We start from the raw sequence: 23,212 nt of genomic DNA on the forward strand, positions 1-23,212 counted from the left end.
TGGTCCTCTGCGGACATGGTATAGCACAGGACTGGTTCTCTGGAGGTATGGTACAGGACAGGATTGGAATGGTTCCCTGGTGTTATGAAATAGTACAGGACTGGTTCTCTGGTGGCATGGTATAGTACAGGACTGGTTCCCTGGTGACATGGTATAGTGCTGGACTGGTTTTCTGCTGGCATTGTACAGTACAGTACTGGACTGGATCCTTGGTGGCATGAAATAGTATAGGACTGGATCTCCGGTGGCATGGTACAGTACAGGATTGGTTCTCTGGGGACATGGTATAGTACAGGACTGGTTCCCTGGTTGCATGAAATAGTACAGGACTGGTTCCCTGGTGGGATGGTAAAGTAAAGGACTGGTACTCTGCGGACATGGTATAGCACAGGACTGGTTCCCTGGTTTCATGGTATAGCACAGGACTGGTTCCCTGGTGGCATGGTATAGTACAGGACTGGTTCCCTGGTGGCATGGTATACTACAAAACTGGTTCTCTGGTGGCATGATACAGTACAGGACTGGTTCCCTGGTGGAATGGTATAGTACAGGACTGGTTCGCTGGGGGCATGTATAGTACAGGACTAATTCCCTGGTGGCATGGTATAGTATAGGACTAGTTCCCTGGGGACATGGTATAGTACAGGACTGGTTCTCTGGTGACATGGTATTGTACAGGACTGGTTCCCTGAGGACATGGTATAGTACAGGACTGGTCCTCTGGGGGTATGGTATGGTAAAGGACTGGTTCCCCAGGGACATGGTATAGCACAGGACTTGTTCTCTGGGGACGTGGTATAGCACAGGACTGGTTCCTTTGTTCCACGAAACAGTACAGGACTGGTTCTCTGGGGAATGGTATAGTACAGGACTGATTCCATAGTATAGTACAGGACTGGTTCCATGGTATAGTACTGGTTCTCTGGGGGCATGGTACAGTACAGGACTGGTTCCATGGGGACATGGTAAGTACAGGACTGTTTCCCTGGAGGCATGGTATAGTCAGGATTGGTAGCCTGGTTCCATGGTATAGTACAGGAATGGTTCCCTGGTGGCATGTAAACGTACAGGACTGGATCTCTGGGGAAAATTTTAGAGTACAGGACTGGTTCCTTGGGGGCATGGTATAGTACAGGACTTATTCCCTGGGGACATGGTATAGTACAGGACTGGTTCCCTGGTGGTATGGTATAGTACATGACGTGCTCTCTGGGGACATGGTATAGTACAGGACTGGTTCCCTGGGGGCATGATATAGGATAGGACTGGTTCCCTGGGGACAAAGTATAGAACAAGACTGGTTTTCTGGTGACATGGTATAGTACAGGACTGGTTCCCTGGGGACATGGTATAGTACAGGAGTGGTCCTCTGGGGGCATGGTATAGTAAAATAACGGTTCCTTGGGGAAATTGTATCGTACAGGACTGGTTCCCTGGTGGCATGCTAAAGCACAGGACTGGTTCCATGGTATGGCACAGGACTGGTTTCCTGGTTCAATGGTATCGTACAGGACTGGTTCCATGGTATAGTACAGGACTGGTTTCCTGGATCCATGGTATAGTACAGGACTGGTATCCTGGTTCCATGGTATAGTACAGGACTGGTTCCATGGTACAGTACAGGACTAGTTTCCTGGTTCCATGGTATAGTACAGGACTGGTTCCATGGTATAGTACAGGACTGGATCACTGGGGGCATGGAATAGTACAGGACTGGTTCCATGGTATAGTACAGGACTGGTATCCTGGTTCCATGGTATAGTACAGGACTGGTTCCATGGTACAGTACAGGACTAGTTTCCTGGTTCCATGGTATAGTACAGGACTGGTTCCATGGTATAGTACAGGACTGGTTTCCTGGTTCCATGGTATAGTACAGGACTGGTTCCATGGTATAGTACAGGACTAGTTTCCTGGTTCCATGGTATAGTACAGGACTGGTTCCATGGTATAGTACAGGACTGGATCACCGGGGGCATGGAATAGTACAGGACTGGTCCACGGTATAGTACACGACTGGTTCATTGGAGGCCTGGTACAGTACAGGACTGGTTCCCTGGGGACATGGTATAGTACAGTACTGGTTCCATGGTATAGTACAGGACTGGATCACCGGGGGCATGGTATAGTACACGACTGGTTCCATGGTATAGTACAGGAATGGTTCATTGGAGGCATGGTACAGTACAGGACTGGTTCCCTGGGGACATGGTATAGTACAGGACTGGTTCCATGGTATAGTACAGGACTGGTTCCATGGTATAGTACAGTATTGGTTCAATGATATAGTACACGACTGGTTCCATGGTATAGTACAGGACTGGATCACCGGGGGCATGGTATAGTACAGGACTGGTTCCATGGTATAGTACAGGACTGGTGCCATGGTATAGTACATAAATGGTTCCCTGGTTTAGTACAGGAATCGTTTATTGGAGGCATGATGCAGCACAGGACTGGTTCCCTGGGGGCATGGAATAGTACAGGACTGGTTCCATGGTATAGTACAGGACTGGTTCCAAGGCATAGAAAAGGACTGGTTCTCTGGTGGCATGGTATAGCACATGACTGGTTCCCTGGGGGCATGGTACAGTACAGGACTGGTTCTCTGGTGGGATGGTATAGCACAGGACTGGTTCCCTGGTTGTATGGTATAGCACAGAACTGGTTATCTGGTGGCATGGTATAGTACATGACTGGTGAACGGGTGGCATGGTAGAGTACAGGACTCGTTCTCTGGTGTTATGGTGTAGAACAGGATTGGTTCTCTGGTGGCATGGTAGAGGACTCGATCTCTGGTGGCATGGAATAGTACAGGACTGGTTCTCTGGTGGCATGGTAGAGGACTCGTTCTCTGGTGGCATGGTACAGTACAGGATTGTTTCTCTAGGGGCATGGTATAGCACAGGACTGGATTCCTGGGGACATGAAATAGTACAGGACTGGTTCTCTGGAGGTATGGTATAGCACAGGACTGGATTCCTGGGGACATGAAATAGTACAGGACTGGTTCTCTGGAGGTATGGTACAGGACAGGACTGGACTGGTTCCCTGGTGGCATGAAATAGTACAGGATTGGTTCTCTGGGGTATGGTATAGTAGAGGACTGGATTCCTGGGGACATGAAATAGTACAGGACTGGTTCTCTGGAGGTATGGTACAGGACAGGACAGGACTGGTTCTCTGGTGGCATGGTATAGTACAGGACTGGTTCCCTGTTGACATGGTATAGTACTGGACTGGTTTTCCGGTGGCATGATACAGTACAGGACTGGACTGGATCCCTGGTGGCATGAAATAGTATATGACTGGATCTCCGGTGGCAAGGTATAGTACGGCACTGTTTCTGAGGGGACATGGTATAGTGCAGGACTAGTTTCCTGGTTGCATGGTATAGCATAGGACTGGGTCCCTCGTGGAATGGTATTGTACAGGACTGGTTCCCTGGATGCATAAAATAGTACAGGACTGGTTCTCTGGTGGGACGGTATAGTACACTACTGGTTCTCTGGTGGCATGGTATAGTACAGGACTGGTTCTCTGGTGGCATGATACAGTACAGGACTGGTTCTCTGGTGGCATGGTATAGTACAGGACTGTTTCCTGGATGCATGGTATAATACAGGACTGGTTCTCTGGTGGCATGGTATTGTACAGGACTGGTTCTCTGGTGGCATGTTATAGTACAGGACTGGTTCTCTGGTGGCATGGTATAGTACAGGACTGGTTCCCTGGTGGCATGGTATAATACAAGACTGGTTCTCTGGTGGCATGATACAGTACAGGACTGGTTCTCTGGTGGCATGGTATACTACAGGACTGGCTCCCTGGTGGCATGGTATAGTACAGGACTGGTTCCCTGGTGGCATGTAAAAGTACAGGACTGGTTCCCTAAAGACAATGTATAGTACAGGACTGGTTCCATGGTGTAGTACAGGACTGGTTCCCTGGGGAAATGGTATCGTACAGGACTGGTTCCCTGGTGGCATGTAAAAGTACAGGACTGGTTCCCTGGTTCAATGGTTTAGCACAGGACTGGTTCCCTAAAGACAATGTATAGTACAGGACTGGTTCCATGGTGTAGTACAGGACTGGTTCCCTGGATCCATGGTATAGTACAGGACGGGTTACATAGAATAGTACAGGACTGGTTCCCTGGTTCCATGGTATATTACAGGACTGGTTCCATGGTAGAGTACAGGACTGGTTACAAAGTATCGTACGACTGGTTCCAAGGTATAGTACAGGACTTGTTCCCTGGGGACATGGTATAGTAGAAGACTGGTTCCCTGGTGGCTTGGTATAGTACAGGACTGATTCCATAGTATAGTACAGGACTGGTTCCATGGTATAGTACTGGTTCTCTGGGGACATGGTATAGTACAGGACTGGTTCCATGGTGCCATTGTATAGTACAGGACTGGTTCCCTGGTGGCATGGTCCAGTACAGGACTGGTTCCCTGGTTGCATGGTATAGTACAGGACTGGTTTCCTGGTTGCATGGTATAGTACAGGACTGGTTCCCTGGAGACATGGTAAAGCACAGGACTGGTTCCATGGTATAGTAACGGACTGGTTCCATGGTGGCATGGTATAGTACAGGAATAGTTCCATGGTTGCATGGTATAGTACAGAACTGGTTCCCTGTGGACATGGTATAGTACAGGACTGGTTCCCTGGTTATATGGTATAGTACAGGACTGGTTCCCTGGGGACATGGTATAGTACAGGACAGGTTCCCTGGGGGTATGGTATAGTACAGGACTGGTTCCATGGTTGCATGGTATAGTACAGGACTGGTTCCCTGGTTGCATGGTATAGTACAGGACTGGTTCCATGTTATAGTACAGGACTGGTTCCCTGGGGACATGATATAGTTCAGGACTGGTCCTCTGGGGGCATGGTATAGCTCAGGACTGTTTCCCTGGTTCCATGGGACAGTACAGGACTGGTTCCCTGGTGGCATGGTATAGTACAGAATTTGTTCCCTGGGGACATTTTATAGTACAGGACCGGTCCTCTGCGGACATGGTATAGTACAGGGCTGGTTCCCTGGGGACGTGTTATAGTACAGGACTAGTTCCCTTGGGGCATGGTATAGCACAGGACTGGTTACCTGGTTCCATGATATAGCACAGGACTGGTTCACTGGGGACGTGTTATAGTACAGGACTGGTTCCCTGGTGGCATGGTCCAGTACAGGACTGGTTCCCTGGTTGCATGGTATAGTACAGGACTGGTTTCCTGATTCCATGGTATAGTACAAGACTGGTTCCATGGTATAGTACCGGACTGGTTCCCTGGTGGCATGGTACCGTACAGGACTGGGTCCCTGGTATAGTACAGGACTGGTTCCATGGTAAAGTACAGGACTGGTTCACTGGTACCGTACAGGACTGGTTCCTTGGTTCCATGGTATAGTACAGGACTGGTTGTATGGTATAGAACAGGACTGGTTCCCTGGTGGCATGGTATAGTACAGGACTAGTTCCCTGGTGGCATGGTATAGTACAGGACTGGTTCCCTGGTTGCATGGTATAGTACAGGACTGGTTCCCTGGTTGCATGGTATAGTACAGGACTGGTTCCCTGGTTGCATGGTATAGTACAGGACTGGTTCCATGGTGGCATGGTATAGTACAGGACTGGTTCCCTGGGGACATGGTACAGGACAGGACTGGTTCCCTGGTTGCATGGTATAGTACAGGACTGGTTCCCTGGTTGCATGGTATAGTACAGGACAGGTTCCCTGGGGGCATGGAATAGTACAGGACTGGTTCCTTGGTTGCATGGTATAGTACAGAACTGGTTCCCTGGTTGCATGGTATAGTACAAGACTCGTTACCTGGTTGCATGGTATAGTACAGGACTGGTTCACTGGTGGCATGGTATAGTACAGGACTGGTTCCCTGGTGGCATGGTATAGTACAGGACTGGTTCCCCAGTGGCATGGTATAGTACAGGACTGGTTCCCCGGTTGCATGGTATAGTACAGGACTGGTTCGCTGGTGGCATGATATAGTACAGGACTGGTTCCCTGGTGGCATGGTATAGTACAGGACTGGTTCCCTGGTGGCATGGTATAGTACAGGACTGATTCCCTGGTTGTATGGTATAGTACAGGACTGGTTCCCTGGGGACATGGAATAGTACAGGACTGTTTCCCCTTTTGCATGATATAGTACAGGACTGGTTCCCTGGTTGCATGGTATAGTACAGGACTGGTTCCCTGGTTGCATGGTATAGTACAGGACTGGGACCCTGGTTGCATGGTATAGTACAGGACTGGTTCCCTGGTTGCATGGTATAATACAGGACTGGTTCCCTGGTGGCATGGTATAGCACAGGACTGGTTTCCTGGTTGCATGGTATAGTACAGGACTGGTGGCAGTGGCAGACAGATCTTACAGCAGTAGCAAACAGCAGTAACAAAGAGAAGTATCAAACAGCAGTAGCAAACACTAGTAGCAAACAGCAGTAACAAAGAGAAGTAGCAAACAGAAGTAGCAAACAGAAGTAGCAAACAGCAGTAGCAAACAGCAGTAGCAAACAGAAGTAGCAAACAGTAGTAGCAAACACCAGTAGCATACAGAAGTAGCAAACAGCAGTAACAAACAGGAACAGAGCAGAGTAGAAGGGATGGTCTGACAGGGGACCAGAACACTCACACACACACACACACCCCCCCCCCCCTGTAGGGAGACACAAAGTAAAGTCTGTGTCTGTGTCTGTGTCTGTGTGCGTGCACGTGCAAATGCATGTGTAGAAGAATGGCCTGACAGTGCCAGATACACTCAGTACTGCCTGTAGGGAGAAGAAAGCACTCTCCAGTTCCCTCCTCTTTCTCTCACTCTGTCCATCTCGTCTCTCTCCTTTTTCTTGCTTGTCATTCCTTTTCACTCCCTGTCCAGCCATCTATACTGAACAAAAATATAAAACGCAACATGCAACAATTTGATTGATTTTACTGAGTTACAATTCATATGAGGAAGTCAGTCAATTGAAATAAATTCATTAGGCCCTAATCTATGGACTTCACATGACTGGGAATGCAGATATGCAGATATGCATCAGTTGGTCACAGATACCTCAGGGAAAAATGGGCCTCACAATGGGCCTCAGCATCTCATTACGGTATTTCTGTGCATCCAATTTGCCATCGATAAAATGCAATTGTGTTCATTGTCCCCTGCTAATGCATTACGAAAACCCCACCACCACCATGGGGTACTCCGTCCACAACATTGACATCAGCAAACCGCTCGCCCACACGACACCATATACACGTGGTCTGTGGTTGTGAGGCCGGTTGGAAGTACTGCCAAATTTTCTAAAATGACATTGGAGGCGGCTTATAGTAGAGAAATTAACATTAAATTCCCTGGCAACAGCTCTGGTGGACCTTCCTGCAGTCAACATTCCAATTGCACGCTCCCTCAAAACTTGAGATATCTGTGGCCTTGTGTTGTTTGACAAAACTGCACATTTTCGAGTGGCTTTTTTTTTGTCCCCAGCACAAGATACACCTGTGTAATGGTCATGCTGTTTAACCAGCTTCTTGATATGCAACACCTGTCAGGAGGATGGATTATCTTGGCAAAGGAGAAATACTCACTAACAGAGATGTAAACACATTTTGTGCACAACATTTGAGAGAAATATGCTTTTTGTGTGTATGGAACATTTCGGGGATCTTTTATTTCAGCTCATGAAACGTGGGACCAACACTTTACATGTTGCATTTATATTTGTGTATATCCATCGTGCTATTCGCCTTTCTCTCAGACTCGTGGTTTCTCTCTCTCTCCTTCTCTTTTTTATTTCTTCCTCCCATCTCTAGTTTTGTCCTGATATGTACCTGGCTTTGTATATCCTCATTTATTGTCCTTGACCTCCCTTCTTACCCTTCCCCTTTCTCTGTCCTCTTTAACTAGCACTCCCTCTCTCTCTTCCTCTCTTTCACCCTGCACCCTCCACAACTCTCTCTCCTCCCCCACCCTCTCTCTATATCCCTCCCTCCTCTCTCTCCCTACCCTCTCCCCCTACACCCTCCACAACTCTCTCTCCTCCCCCACCCTCTCTCTATATCCCTCCATCCTCTCTCTCCCTACCCTCTCCCCCTACACCTCTCGCCCTCACTGCTCTCTCGCTCTCTCCCCTTCCCTCCATCCCTCCTCTCTCTTCCTTTCCACTAGAAGAGGGGCCATGGGGTGCGCCCCATGCCTAGCCTCAGCTCCTGGGGGAGCAGTAGAGACTAGAGAGAGGTTCATGTTTGAGGGAAACTCCTTGTCATTGGTCTATTGTCTGAGACGCGGCTTGCATGGGCTCAGCTACAGCTACCTGTGATGCGACGGGTGGAAATAGCTTCTGATAAAAATAGGTCTGGCCCACTTTATTAGCTGTGTGTTCTGGAAAACCCTCCTGGGTAGAGCGAGACAGGGATGGATGGAGGGATGGATGGATGGGAGGAGGGAGGATGGGAGATGAAGTTGCACACACACACACGGACTAACAGGGGCGCCCACACACACACACACTGGATGCAGGTCTAAACAAACTGACAGAGGGAGGTAGACATAATTAGGACAGTAGGCTCTGACCAGGCAGCAGAACTGACCGGCTTTTTTTCTCTAAGAGGCTGGGGGAAAGAAAGTTGGCTGGAAAATGTTTAAACAGAGGGATGACATTGTGGGTTAATACAATAGAGATAAACGAACACTTAAATAATGTTGTAAAACTGAGCGAGAGAAAGACATAGAGAGACTACACATTTATAATACACACCGCAGGCATATTTGTGTGCTTAAAGGGGCAATCAGAAGGTGAAACAATAACAAAGTGTTTCAGGGGAAAAGAGGGATGGTCCTGGAGAAATGTAACCACTCTCAAATTCATTGACAGAGCAATGGATGCAAGGACTGACCATCCATGATATCAAAATTATAGTTTTAACCATGTTTTGAGGCTATGTAGTTTTTGCTTACATTTACTTTGTTTATAAACATTGGAGTAAAACAAGGTTATATTTTGGGTTCTGACGGGGTACAACAGCTACATTCTTCATGAATCAATGTGTACATATCATTATTTATAATTCCAAAAATGGATGTAGCAACTGCTCTCTCTCTCCCACTCGTCCTTCCTCTCTTCTCCTCTCCTACACTCTTTCCTCTCTCTATCTGTTTATTTCTCCCTCTCTGTCCCTCTCTCGGTTTCCTTCTCCCCTGCCATCCTCCTTGAGTAGCTCGTTTCATCTCTTTAAAAGGCCTTATCGAGATGCAGCAAGGCAATGCCCGCAAGATAGGGATCACCTCCCTGTCACGTGACTCACACAGCCACGGAGGGAGGGAGAGAATGAGAGAGGAGGAGGGGTGGAGAAGAAGAAGGAGTGGAGGAGAGGGAACAAGAGAAGGAAGGAAGAAGGGAAGGAAACATAGGGACACAAGAGGCAGGAGGAGAGAGGAGGATTCCACCTTCACCTAAATATATTGCAGCTATAGTTAACACAATAAAATGCCTGCAATCTGATAGAGGTATGTGCCCAATGAGTGGGTGAAGCACTGAATGGGCCCTGTTCTGTAGTCTGATCACCACTAACAATCCATAAACACACACTACACAGAATAATGTACAGTAGCACACAAACACACACACACACACACTATTTTCCAATATTTATTATCGCAGCCATGCTTTATGAACTACATCCTGTGTCATTTAATGGCTGTCATACAAAACACGCTAATTGGGATAGATTATATTTTGGGGTTTCTCAGCTCCCAAATCTATCAATTTGTAATAGATGTTCCCATCCCTTCCCCGTATGCATGGGGTGTGTGTGTGCATGCGTGTGCATGTGTATGTGTGTGTGTGTGTGTGTGTGTGTACATGGTTTCTCTTAAACACAGTACAGTAGTGTGCCCATCTGTGTTTTGCTGCAATGCCATTGCGAACAGTAGAGGAGGTCACAAGGAAGTCCAGCTACTGTTGAGTGACATTTATCCCTGTAACCACCCCAGTGGAGTGTGTGTGTGTGTGTGTGTGTGTGTGTTGTAGAAATGATGCCAAAGTGAGAGTGCTCTCATATATAGATATTTTATTAGGATGTTCTATTCATATGAATAGTCTGTTGTCGGGGATGTGGACACAGTGACACACACAGTGTATACAGGACAGTACAGTATATAGACAACCTGTTGTAAGTGGACACACACATAGTATATATAAAGTACATTGTTGTGTGTGTTTGTCCACCTTCCCCAGGAGTCAGGGTGATTCTTCATACTGGTCATGTCTGGTTTGGGAGGCGGTTGAAGGGGGTGAGTTGTAGGGGTCGTATCCCTCTGGCCCCCCTCACCCCTGGACCTCCTTGGCCCTCACCCCTGGCCCTCCTTGGCCCTCAGCCTCTGACGGATGAGCTAATTAGTCAATATGACTAGAACCTGCAAGGATCCACACTGACCTCAGAGGACCAACCTGCACTGTGCAACACACACGTGCGCCGGTTAAGCACGCACACACACACACACACACACACACACACACACACACACACACACACACACACACACACACACACACACACACACACACACACACACACACACACACACACACACACACACACACACACACACACACACACACAAGCGTGCACACTAGCAAACACACACACACTGACCACCCTCTCCATCCCTCTCTTCTGACCTTCCACACCTTTCATGGAATCAGAAAACGCTTGTCTTTTTTTTGATTGAGTCAGCACTCTCTCCTCTCACTCCCTCTCCCTCCGTCCCTTTATCCAACCTCTTCTCTGTGTTTTTCTCATTCTGTTTATCCTCTCCTACTTCCCTCTTCTCCCCCTCCCTTCCCTGAAACTGACCGAGCAGTAAAGGCATGCAGACACGTGGCCCTCAGGTATGGGGGGAGGTAAAGAGGTAGGAGAGATAGGGGTTGAGAGAGAGAGAGATGGGGGTAGAGAGAAATAGAAAGGGTGAGAGAGCGAGGGTTATAGAGTGAGAGAAAGAGAGAAAGGGAGCGAGCGAGAAAAAGAGAGGTAGAGAGAGAAAAAGAATGAGAGGTAGAGAGAGCGAGGGAAAGAGAGTGTGAGAGAGCGAGAACGAGGGAAAGAGAGTGTGAGAGAGAGAGAGAACGAGACAGAGTTTAGGTTAGTTCTAGTTCCCTCTGGAAAATCCCCAAACGCGGGGTCTGGCAGACAAGGTGAGATGCAGAGGACACCCCCTCCTCCTCCTCTCCAGCTGTTCTGAACATGGTGTGTGTGTGCCTGTGCAAGTGCGTGTGTTTCTGTATGTGTGTGTGTATGCATATGTTTGTTTGGCAGTGGGGTCAGTGACTGTGAAGGCTCCTGCAGCTCAGAGGTCCTGGTAATGATCCAAGGCGTCCATCTAGCTGCCAGTTTATTGGCTTAGGACCTCTCCATGCACCTGGTCTACGGTACTACTACTGTACCATAACCTCCACCTGTGTGTGTGTAAGACACCCTACTACAACCCAGCCATTACGACAGTTATGCCGTGTTTTTGGCTATGCCGGATTAAGTGATATGACATGCTAGTCTATAAAATCCTTTCTCTGTAATTAATATTACCTGATTGAGCTAATCATGAAAATGTAATTAACTAGAAAGTCGGGGCACCACGAAATAATATTTATAGAGGAGTTATCTTCCGAATAAACTCTTAAAGACCTAGTAATATTTTACATCAATAGCAGTCAATATTAATCATCACCTTATTTCAGTCTGATCTGAAAGTTGTAAATTCTTGGTTATCTTCACGAACCCTGGCTAAAAAGTTGAACCAGCAATACAAAATTGGGTTTAATTATTTATCTACTAAATACCTAATTAATCACACAGAATTACATATACACAGAATGAATCATACCTTGATGACAAATTATGTCATAAAGGAAAACGTCCATAGCGGACGGAACAGATATGACACAAAGAAAAGGAGGTTGGGTTTGAGTGAAAGAGCGGGAAGACTGAAGAACAAAGGGAGAAGCGATGTCTCTATCGGGCCGTAGGCAGCTACTCTATCGTAAATACAGAATCTTATGCATTCTAAATTACCGCTCATTCAATAGGTTGGTGGTAGATTGAAGGCCGTGTTGCCCAACAGAGTCCTTTGTCCTTTGAAGAGTGTCTCTGGTGGTGAACGGGAAACATTGTAGTGTCGTCGTCGTGTGGTAGACGGGATACTCTGTCTGTCCTCTCCTAGCCCACGTTTACAGCGGCCGCTGCTAACTCAACGGCTAGGAGGTATCACTTCTGTAGCGAATAAGAGTTCAAAATTCATACCATTCGCAACCAAAGCTCTTCTACCACCTCTCTCCCACTCACTCTCTATCCCTCTTCATCTCTTTTTCCCTCTCCTGCCTCTCTACCCAATTTCCCCCTCTATCCATATCTTTCTACATCTCCCTCTCCCCATCTCTCTCTCCCTATCTCTCGGAGTGAGAGTAAGTGATGAGTGAGGGGACTGGTCAATCTGTTACTAATGTCAGCGAGGATTGGATGGCTCACCTCCCTCCTTCCCTAACTCCATCCTTCTATCCTGCTGCCTGGTGAAGGAGATGAAGGATCTTTCATGTCTGGCTGTCACAACAAGACTGGGCCCACATGCAGACATGGAGACACACACCTACAGTATACCTGCCCTATCCCATCTGGACAAGAGGAATACCTATGTACTGTAAGAATGCTATAGCTCAGCATTCAACACCATTGTACCCTCCAAGCTCATCATTAAGCTTGAGGCCTTGGGTCTGAACCCCGCCCTGTGCAACTGGGTCCTGAACATCCTGACGGGCCGCCCCCAGGTGGTGAAGGTAAGAAACAACACCCCCACTTCGCTGATCCTCAACACTGGGGACCCACAAGGGGGCGTGCTCAGCCCCCTCCTGTACTCCCTGTTCACCCATGACTGTGTGGCCAAGCATGCCTCCAACTCAATCATCAAGTTTGCAGACGACACAACAGTAGTAGGCTTGATTACCAACAATGACGAGACAGCCTACAGGGAGGAGGTGAGGGCACTTGGAGTGTGGTGTCAGGTAAACAACCCTTCACTCAACGTCAAAAAAACAAAGGAGATGATTGTGGACTTCAGGAAACAGCAGAGGGAGCACCCCCCCTAGCCACGGGATGATGGGACCACAGTGGAGAAGGTGGAAAGCTTCAGGTTCCTTGGCGTACATATCAATGACAAACTGAAATGGTCCACCCACACAGACAGTGTGATGAAGAAGGCACAACAGCACCTCTTCAACCTCAGGAGGCTAAATAATTTTGTAATGGCACCTAAAACCCTCACAAACTTTTACAGATGCACAATTGAGAGCATCCTGTCGGGATGTGTCACCGCTTGGTACGGCAAAGCACCACCCGCAACCGCAGGGCTATCCAGAGGGTGGTGTGGTCTGCCCAACGCATCCCCGGGGACAAACTACCTGTCCTCCAGGACACCTACAGCACCCGATGTCACAGGAATGCCAAGGACAACACTCAAGCCACTGCCTGTGTGTGTTAAGATGGAGGGGTGGCTGACATTTTATGGGCTCTTGACCAACCGTGCTATTTTGTTTGTTTTTTTGCATTGTACATAATGTTGCTGTTACCGTCTCTTAAGACCGGAAATAGCTTCTGGACATCAGGACAGCGATTACACACCTTGAACTGGATAAAGAATCTTTCTTTAATGAGTCGGACGAGAGGGATTTACTCCAGACACCCAAACAGGCCCTCATCCCCGTCATTCGCAGGAGAAAGAGAAGGAGGTATCACGGAAGGAGATTGGGGTGCCTTGTGAGGATCCGACGAAGAGTGGCTAATCTGACTAATCTACTATTGGCCAACGTACAATCACTGGAAAATAAAGTGGACGAACTACAAGCACGTGTATCCTACCAACGGGACATTAAAAACTGTAATATCTTAGGTTTCACCGAGTAGTGGCTGAACGACGACATGAATAACATACTGCTGGCGGGTTATACACTGTATCGGCAGGATAGAACAGCAGCCTCTGGTAAGACAAGGGGTGGCGGTCTATGTACATTTGTAAACAACAGCTGGTACACGATATCTAAGGAAGTCTCAAGGTGTTGCTCGCCTGAGGTAGAGTATCTCATGACAATCTACCGAGAGAGTTTTCATCTATATTCTTCGTAGCTGTTTATTTTCCACCACAAACCGATGCTGGCACTAAGACCGCACTCAATGAGCTGTATACGGCCATAGGCAAACAGGAAAATGCTCATCCAGAGGCGGCACTCCTAGTGGTCGGGGACTTTAATGCAGGGAAACTCAAATCCATTTTAACTCCTTTCTACCAGCATGTTAAATGTGAAAACATAGGGGAAAAACTCTAAACCACCTTTATTCTGTACCCCCTGTATATATAGCCTCGCTATTGCTATTTTACTCTCGCTCTTTAATTATTTGTTACTTTTATTTCTTTTTTTTGGCATTTTTCTTAAAACTGCATTGTTGGTTAAGGGCTTTACTGTAAGTAAGCATTTCACTGTAAGGTCTACATCTGTTGTATTCGGGGCATGTGACAAATACACTTTGAATTGATTTGATTCACCCCGTTATCATCCAGAAGGCGAGGTCAGTACAGGTGCATCAAAGCTGGGACCGAGAGACTGAAAAACAGCTTCTATCTCAAGGCCATCAGACTGTTAAACAGCCATCACTAGCACATAGAGACTGCTGCCTTTATACATAGACTTACAAATCAATGGCCACTTTAATAAATGGAACACTAGTCACTTTAATAATGTTTACATGTCTTGCATTATTCCTCTCATATGTATATACTGTATTCTATACTATTCTACTTTATCTTAGTATATGCCGCTCTGACATTGCTCGTCCATATATTTATATATTCTTACTTCCATTCCTTTACTTAGATTTGTGTGTATTGGGTATATGTCGTGAAATTGTTAGATATTACTTGTTAGATATTATTGCACTGTCAGAGCTAGAAACTCCATAATTTTGCTACACCCGCAATAACATCTGCTAAACACGTGTACATGACCAATAAAACATGTAATTTAATTTACCTCCGTCCCTCTGTATGTCCCTCTGTCTGTCTCTGTGTCTATGCCCTGTCCATGAGTCTGTGTACATCTCCCTCTCCTCCATGGCACCTTTCCATCGCACTCCTTCTTTCCCTTGGTTTCTTTCCCTCTCTCCCCCTATCCCTCTATTCCCCCCATCCCCATCTCCTCTGTTCCTGATTAACTTATGTAATGTGGAGTGAGAGGATGTGCTCATAACAAATCTGCCTCAAATCCCCCAACATGCAACAGGAGAGACTGAGTCAGCTAAAAAACCCACACATGGATTTGTAACGTGGGTCTGTAAATTAAATGGGCTTTAGCGTGTTTTAAGAGGGCCCAGGCGGTGGTAGGTCTGAGGTTTGGGTAAGTGGTAAGAGAGGAGAGGTCTTTATATTAATATTGTGTGTGTTTGAGCAGCCCCTGCTGGAGAGAAGCGGATTTGCATTAGTGCTTATAGTACAGTCGTGGCCAAAAGTTTTGAGAATGACACAAATATACATTTTCACAAAGTCTGCTGTCTCAGTTTGTATGATGGCAATTTGCATATACTACAGATTTGTTATGAAGAGTGATCAGATGAATTGCAAAGTCCCTCTTTGCCCTGCAAAAGTCCCAAAACGACATTTCCACTGCATTTCAGCCCTGCCACAAAAGGACCAGCTGACATCATGTCAGTGATTCTCTCGTTAACACAGGTGTGAGTGTTGACGAGGACAAGGCTGGATATCACTTTGTCATGCTGATTGAGTTCGAATAACAGACTGGAAGCTTCAAAAGGAGGGTGGTGCTTGGAATCATTGTTCTTCCTCTGTCAACCATTGTAACCTGCAAGGAAACACGTGCCGTCATCATTGCTTTGCACAAAAAGGGCATCACAGGCAAGGATATTCCTGACAGTAAGATTGCACCTAAATGAACCATTTATCTGAACATCAGTAACTTCAGAGAGCGGTTCAATTGTTGTGAAGAAGGTTTCAGGGCACCCAAGAAAGTCCAGCAAGCGCCAGGACCGTATCCTAAAGTTGATTCAGCTGCGGGATCGGGGCACCACCAGTACAGAGCTTGCTCAGGAATGGCAGCAGGCAGGTGTGAGTGCATCTGCAAGCACAGTGAGGCGAAGACTTTTGGAGGATGGCCTGGTGTCAATAAGGGCAGCACAGAAGCCACTTCTCTCAAGGAAAAACATCAGGGACAGACTGATATTCTGCAAAAGGTACAGGGATTGGACTGCTGAGGACTGGTTTAAAGTAATTTTCTCTGATGAATCCCCTTTCCGATTGTTTGGGGCATCCGGAAAAAAGCTTGAATAAACAGCCATGAATAAAGAATGGTACCAACACATCCTCCGAGAGCAACTTCTCCCAACCATACAGGAACAGTTTGGTGACGAACAATGCCTTTTCCAGCATGATGGAGCACCTTGCCATAAGGCAAAAGTGATAACTAAGTGGCTCGGGGAACAAAACATCAATATTTTGGGTCCATGGCCAGGAAACTCCCCAGACCTTAATCCCATTGAGAACTTGTGGTCAATCCTCAAGAGGCGGGTGGACAACAAAAAAAATAACTAATTCTGACAAACCCCAAGCATTGATTATGCAAGAATGGGCTGCCATCAGTCAGGATGTGGCCCAGAAGTTAATTGACAGCATGCCAAGGCGGATTGCAGAGGTCTTGAAAAAGAAGGGTCAACACTGCAAATATTGACTCTTTGCATCAACTTCATGTAATTGTCAATAAAAGCCTTTGACACTTATGAAATTCTTGTGATTATACTTCAGTATTCCATAGTAACATCTGACAAAAATATCTAAAGACACCGAGGCAGCAGACTTTGTGAAAATTAATTTTTGTGTCATTCTCAAAACTTTTGGCCACGACTGTACAAGGCCACATTCATAAGGGTTAAGGTTTTAAAACATACATTCTAAAAACAACTTTCTATCGCTGGATCCAAACATGCAACCTTTGGAACCAGAGGCAGATGCTTACAAGCAATCCACCATCCCCATCCACAAGGCCCTTAACTTAACCATTCCCTAGCTAAACCAGAGGCCTACTTGAAGGTAACAGCGCTCACTGTTGCCCCTAGTGGCCGGTTTTATTTTTTATCTCAACATCAAATAATTTCTGGGTAACAATTAAGCCCTTAGAGTTGATGTCCACATCTGGCATACATCGAATTTGCATAATAAAAAAATCCCCATCAAAATCTATTTTAGCAAAAAAAATTGTATGGGCTCAGCCTTCTGCATCTGTGGTGGAAGGTGGATGAGCTACAGCAGTGTTTGTCAGACCACGAGAGATCTCAAGAATCGGTCTTCTCACGAAAACGATCTGCCAACTTCTGTCTGTAGCGTCCGAACAGTTTGGGCTACACACTAATATGACCCCTCTATGGAAAGGTGAGACTCTTTTTCTGTTTTGCTGTAGGACGCACCACAATCCTCACAAGACTCGTCTGAAGGTAGCCCGGTATCATTTAAAAAAAATGTATGGAAGTATATATGGAAGTAGTTTAGTGACTAAGAAAATGTGTTAAATATGGGTCAAAACTAAATCTAAAACATTTCCTGATCTTTCGTGTATGTCTCAGATATACAGTAAGACAGACACTTTAAAACAAACGTCCATTGATTTCTTTTTTGACTATATGCTTTTCAATGTATGACTCTGCTATCCTTAGATTGAATCATTAAGTACCTTACTGTGATTGTTTTAATTTAAAACAAAAATTCTAAATTACTTCTTAGCAAAAAGCTATTTCTTAAGCAAGAATTTTGCTTGGACTATCTGGGAATGGTCTGATTGAGGTGCCTAATTGGAGGGGGACATGTAACCTGAAACCTACTGTTATTGGCAGAGATGTGGGCAAACTCTCTTTGTTCTTGGTCTATTAACTAATACTGCCTGGTGATGTCGCCAAGTGATCTGGGATCAGTTTTGCCTTTTGCATCATAATGAATAATATTAAATGAACAGGGCCGCCTGATACTAGATCAGTCCTACTCAGAGAGGGTAAACTCTTCTCAGGTTATAGCATGTGTTTTCAACTCACTAGGTTCAGCATATTAATACAAGAAAGAAGGACTACTAAACTAACATTCTGACCACTGTCATTATAAAAGGAGTTCACTGGTTGGTTAGAGAGTGACTAACAATTGACTTTTAACTCGGGACACTCCCTTCCAGCATTCGGGGAACATCCCCCGCCTCCCCTGAATGCACGCACCCACCACATCTATTTCTATGGGCACAAGCACTGTTCATGACACAAACTGTTCACACCTCTCTTGTTGGTGGAAAGAATTTTGCAGGTTTAAAGCATATTTCCTGCAATTCTACACATTTTGTCATGGGGTGCAAAGAACATTTTGTAGTTTTAAAGCAACTTTTCTTGCAATTCTATACATTTTGCCATGTCTAATGTGTTTTTATGATATTTGAGTGATAAATAAACTGACATGGGCTCGTTGATCTGGACATTTCTGACAAGTTATAAATAGCTATCTAAGGTATTCAATGACTAACATGACAAGAGGAACTGATGATGCACTACCCAATTTCGCACCTTCTGCATTCTACTGTTACAACTTTCAAGAGAAAGTTTAAAGCGGACTAAAGCGGACTAAGCCCCCCCTTGGAGGCGCGCACCACAGTTTGGGAACCACCGATCTAAAGATAGAGACAGCACCCATTTATAAGTTAGTATGAAATCAATCTTAACCTGTAATAAAAAATTAAATTAAATTAAACAATAGAAACGGGGTAGACAGAGTGGAGGACCAGAACAAAGAGAAGGATTCGAGGGGGCTACCAATGAGAATAGCCTACAGCAGAGGAAAGAAAGAAAAAGAAAGAAAGAAAGAAAGAGATGGAAGGATGAGATGGAAGGATGAGAAGGATGTCTACGATAAATGGGTGTGTAGTTGTGTCCTGTGGTTGGTGTGTTGGGTGGCTCAGCCTCCTGTTTAAACGATCGTTCTGTTTAAGTGGCTATTATCCTATTAAGAAACATTGCTGATGTCCTGCAGAGTTGATATAGTCAGTTCAGGGGGAGTCATTGTCTGTGTGTGTGTGTGTGTGTGTGCGTATGTGCATCCATGCGCACTTGTGTGCATGTGTGTGTAAGTATGCCTGCCTGTGTTAAACTTCTTAGGGCTGCAAAACGGGATCGATATGACAACAGCCAGTGAAAGTGCAGGGCGCCAAATTCAAACAACAGAAATCTCATAATTAAAATTCCTCAAGCATACAAGTATTTCACACCATTTTAAAGATACACTTCTTGTAAATCCCACCACAGTGTCCGATTTCAAAAAGGCTTTACAGCGAAAGCACCACAAACGATTATGTTAGGTCACCGCAAAATCACAGAAAAACACAGCCATTTTTCCAGCCAAAGACATGAGTCACAAAAAGCAGAAAGAGATAAAATGTATCACTAACCTTTGATGATCTTCATCAGATGACACTCATAGGACTTCATGTTACACAATACATGTATGTTTTGTTCGATAAAGTTCATATTTATTTCCAAAAACCTCAGTTTACATTGGCGCCATGTTCAGAAATGCCTCCAAAATATCCGGAGAAATTGCAGAGCCACATCAAATAACATAAATACTCATCATAAACTCTGATGAAAGATACATGTTTTACAAATAATTAAAGATAAACTTGTTCTTAATGCAACCTCTGTGTCAGATTTCAAAAAAGCTTTACGGCAAAAGCACCATATTCAATCATCTGAGAACAGCGTTCAGCCACAAAAGCAAGCCATACAGTTACCCGCCAAATTGTGGAGTCAACAAAAGTCATAAATAGCATTATAAATCTTCACTTACCTTTGCTGATCTTCGTCGGAATGCACTCCCAGGACTCCCACTTCCACAATAAATGTTTGTTTTGTTCGGTAATGTCCATCATTTATGTCCAAATAGCTACTTTTGTTAGCACGTTTGGTAAACAAATCCAAAGTCAGGAAGCGTGTTCACTAAAAGCAGACGAAATGTCAAAAAGTTCCGTAACAGTCAGTAGAAACATGACAAACGATGTATTGAATCAATCTTTAGGATGTTTTTAACATAAATCTTCAATAATGTTCCAACCGGAGAATTCCATTGTCTTCAGAAGTGCGATGGAACAGAGCTCGCTCTCACATGAACGCGCATGGTCAGCGCATGTTCAGGTCATGGCAGACCTTACTCAATCCCCTCTCCTTCGGCCCGACTTCACAGTAGAAGCATCAGACAAGGTTCTAAAGACTGTTGACATCTAGTGGAAGCCGTAGAAAGTGCAAACTGACCCATATCCCACTGTGTATTCGATAGGCAATGAGTTGAAAACCTACAAACCTCAGATTTCCCACTTCCTGGTTGGATTTTTTCTCAGGTTTTTGCTTGCCATATGAGTTCTGTTATACTCACAGACATCATTCAAACAGTTTTAGAAACTTCAGAGTGTTTTCAATCCAATACTAATAATAATATGCATATATTAGCAACTGGGACTGAGGAGCAGGCAGTTTACTCTGGGCACCTTTTCATCCAAGCTACTCAATACTGCCCCTGCAGCCATAAGAAGTTTTAATATGTCTGTGTGTGATTGAGAGTTTGGGCCGGGCACGCGTCATGATACAAGTCTCCTTCCCTCCTAGTCCTAGGCTAAGAGATGCAGCTTTGGGTTCATTCATTTCAACACAATCATTCCTTTTTGGAGTGAAGGGTAATTTTTATGATTCTTCCTTTCCTTTATTTTAGGCCTTCGGGTACCGAAGGGTGCCGGACACTTTTTAACATTCTCTGTTTTAGTCTTCCCATCCCTCCCTCCATTAATTCATTCCCCAATGGCAGCTCAGAGGGCAGTGTGGTTCTTATTGTCCCCCACAATTAAATCGGGGAGGGGACTGTGGATCTCCGTCTGTTAGTACATACGTTAGCCACAAACGATCTCAGACAGCACTGGCCCGATCTTCACGAAACTTGGTTGAATTATTTGTTTTGCTATAGAGATCCGGCATTTACAAAATTACACTCATTGGCCAGATGGTGGCGCTATAACAGGAGATTTAAAATGCAAGCATTGAAAGGTCACGCCCCGCACCCAATTTGACCTAGTCAGGAAATTCGGTTCATAGGTCACTCTCCTCACAAGGAAAGAAATTGCCCTGGGACCCATAAGGTCTGCCATGATGGATTTTCCGCCATTTTGAAATTGGTGAAAAACACGCTACTCTTCTGGCACCGAATGACCGATCTACACAAAACTTGATATGTGGCACCTATGGACAAAGGACTCGCAACGCAATAAACCATCACATGGGCGTGGACCAATAAACATTCACATGGGCTTGGTCTGGTACATATATGCATATAAATCAGTCAAGGGTATTCGTATTGTAACAAAATGTAGTACACATGTTGCAAACACTGTCAAGACTCAACATATGTGAGAACACTCATATCTACAACACGGTGGTGCTATAACAGGCACATGTTTATATCTCTTGATCTGTTTGACTCAGAGTGATGAAATTTGGCACACATGCTCAGGGATATGAGTCTAACTGACCCACGCAATATCTGACATCACTGGCGCAATTTTGATGAAACTTGGGTGAATCATGCGTCTTGCCAAAGAGTCTGCCATTTTCAAAATTACACTGATTGGCCCAAGGGGGGCGCAGCATCATTCGTGGGGGACAACATGTTTACTGTTGCCTTGTTTATTGATGAACCTGGTGGGGAGAGGGACTGACTGGCTGTGTTTAGGCGCCCCAATGGACTCCTGCTTATTTAATGAGGTGGCATGGGCCCTGCCATGTCTGGGGCCCTCAGGGGCCTCACAGTGTTTTGGTTGGGTCCTCCCAGGGGCCACACATCAGCTCTTTCTCAATTAATCTGTCCTCGATTCGTTGCATCCTCTCTCCTCGCCTCCGCCTCAACTGTATTGGAGGAGAGGGTCTAAGGTCCTTCCCTTATGGCCTTCTCCTCCAATGAGATTTGAGAAGGAGGAGAGGAGCTAGGATGTGATGAATCAAGGAAAGGTGCGACTACATTGTGTAAAGAAGGATTTTTAAGCCTTGAGACAACTGACAAATGGATTGTGTATGTGTGCCATTCAGAGGGTGAATGTAAAATATTTAAGTGCCTTTGAACGGGGTATGGTAGTAACACAACTGTGGGAAGCATTGGAGTCAACATGGGCCAGCATCCTTGTGGAATGCTTTCGACACCTTGTAGAGTCCATGTCCCGACATATTCAAGCTGTTCTGAGAGGGTGCAACTCAATAGTAGGAAGGTATTCCTAATGTTTTTTAGCCGCACTGCTTCTTGACACAATCCCCCTTAACCCGGAAGCCAGCCGCACCAATGTGTCGGAGGAAACACCTTACACCTGGCGACCGTGTCAGCGTCCACTGCGCCCGGCCCGCCACAGGAGTCGCTATTGCGCGATGGGACAAGGACATCCCTGCCGGCCAAACCCTCCCTTAACCCGGACGACGCTGGCCAATTGTGCGCCGCCCCATGGGTCTCCCGGTCTCGGCCGGCTGCGACAGAACCTGGACTCGAACCAGGATCTCTGCCTTAAACCACTGCAAACCACTGCGCCACTAAGGATGATTGCATGGGCTGGATCTTATAGTGCAAACAATTTCATGAACTAATGATAGATTTGCTATTAACAGTAAGTTAATGAGTGAATCAGTTAATTGGATGGGATTTATAATTTTAGGTAATTCAGAGTTTATGTGACTGTTTGTCATATAATTTTTCATACAGGGCGCCTTTCCTTCGATGGGAAATGTTTGGCAAAATTTGAGAATACCCACTTCTCCAGCCACTAAGAGAGAGAGAGCAAGAGACCGAGAGAGCGAGAGAGCAAGTGAGAAGGGGGAGAAGGCGGAGAAAGAGAGTGAGAAGGAGAGAGAGAGAAGGGGGATATAGAGAGAGAGGGAGAAATGGAGAGAGAGGGAGAAAAGGGGGAAAAGGAGGAGACAGTGGGAGAGTGAGAGAGTGAAGATAATGAGGGAAAAAACTGAAAAAAGAGGGAAGACGTAGGAGAGGTAAAGAGCGGGAAAAGGCGAAATAAAGAGAGGGAGAGTAAAGTCCTTA

The 23,212-nt window shown here is 45.8% G+C and overlaps 1 protein-coding gene across 2 annotated transcripts in view; it reads left to right on the forward strand.

The window, feature by feature from the left end:
- Positions 1-23,212, forward strand: part of LOC139534506 (fibroblast growth factor 11-like) — a 118,195-nt gene that overhangs the window by 84,717 nt on the left and 10,266 nt on the right. The gene's annotated exons all lie outside the window — the stretch shown is intronic.

Source organism: Salvelinus alpinus, chromosome 11 (genome assembly GCF_045679555.1).
Source record: "Salvelinus alpinus chromosome 11, SLU_Salpinus.1, whole genome shotgun sequence".
Classification (NCBI taxonomy): domain Eukaryota; kingdom Metazoa; phylum Chordata; class Actinopteri; order Salmoniformes; family Salmonidae; genus Salvelinus; species Salvelinus alpinus.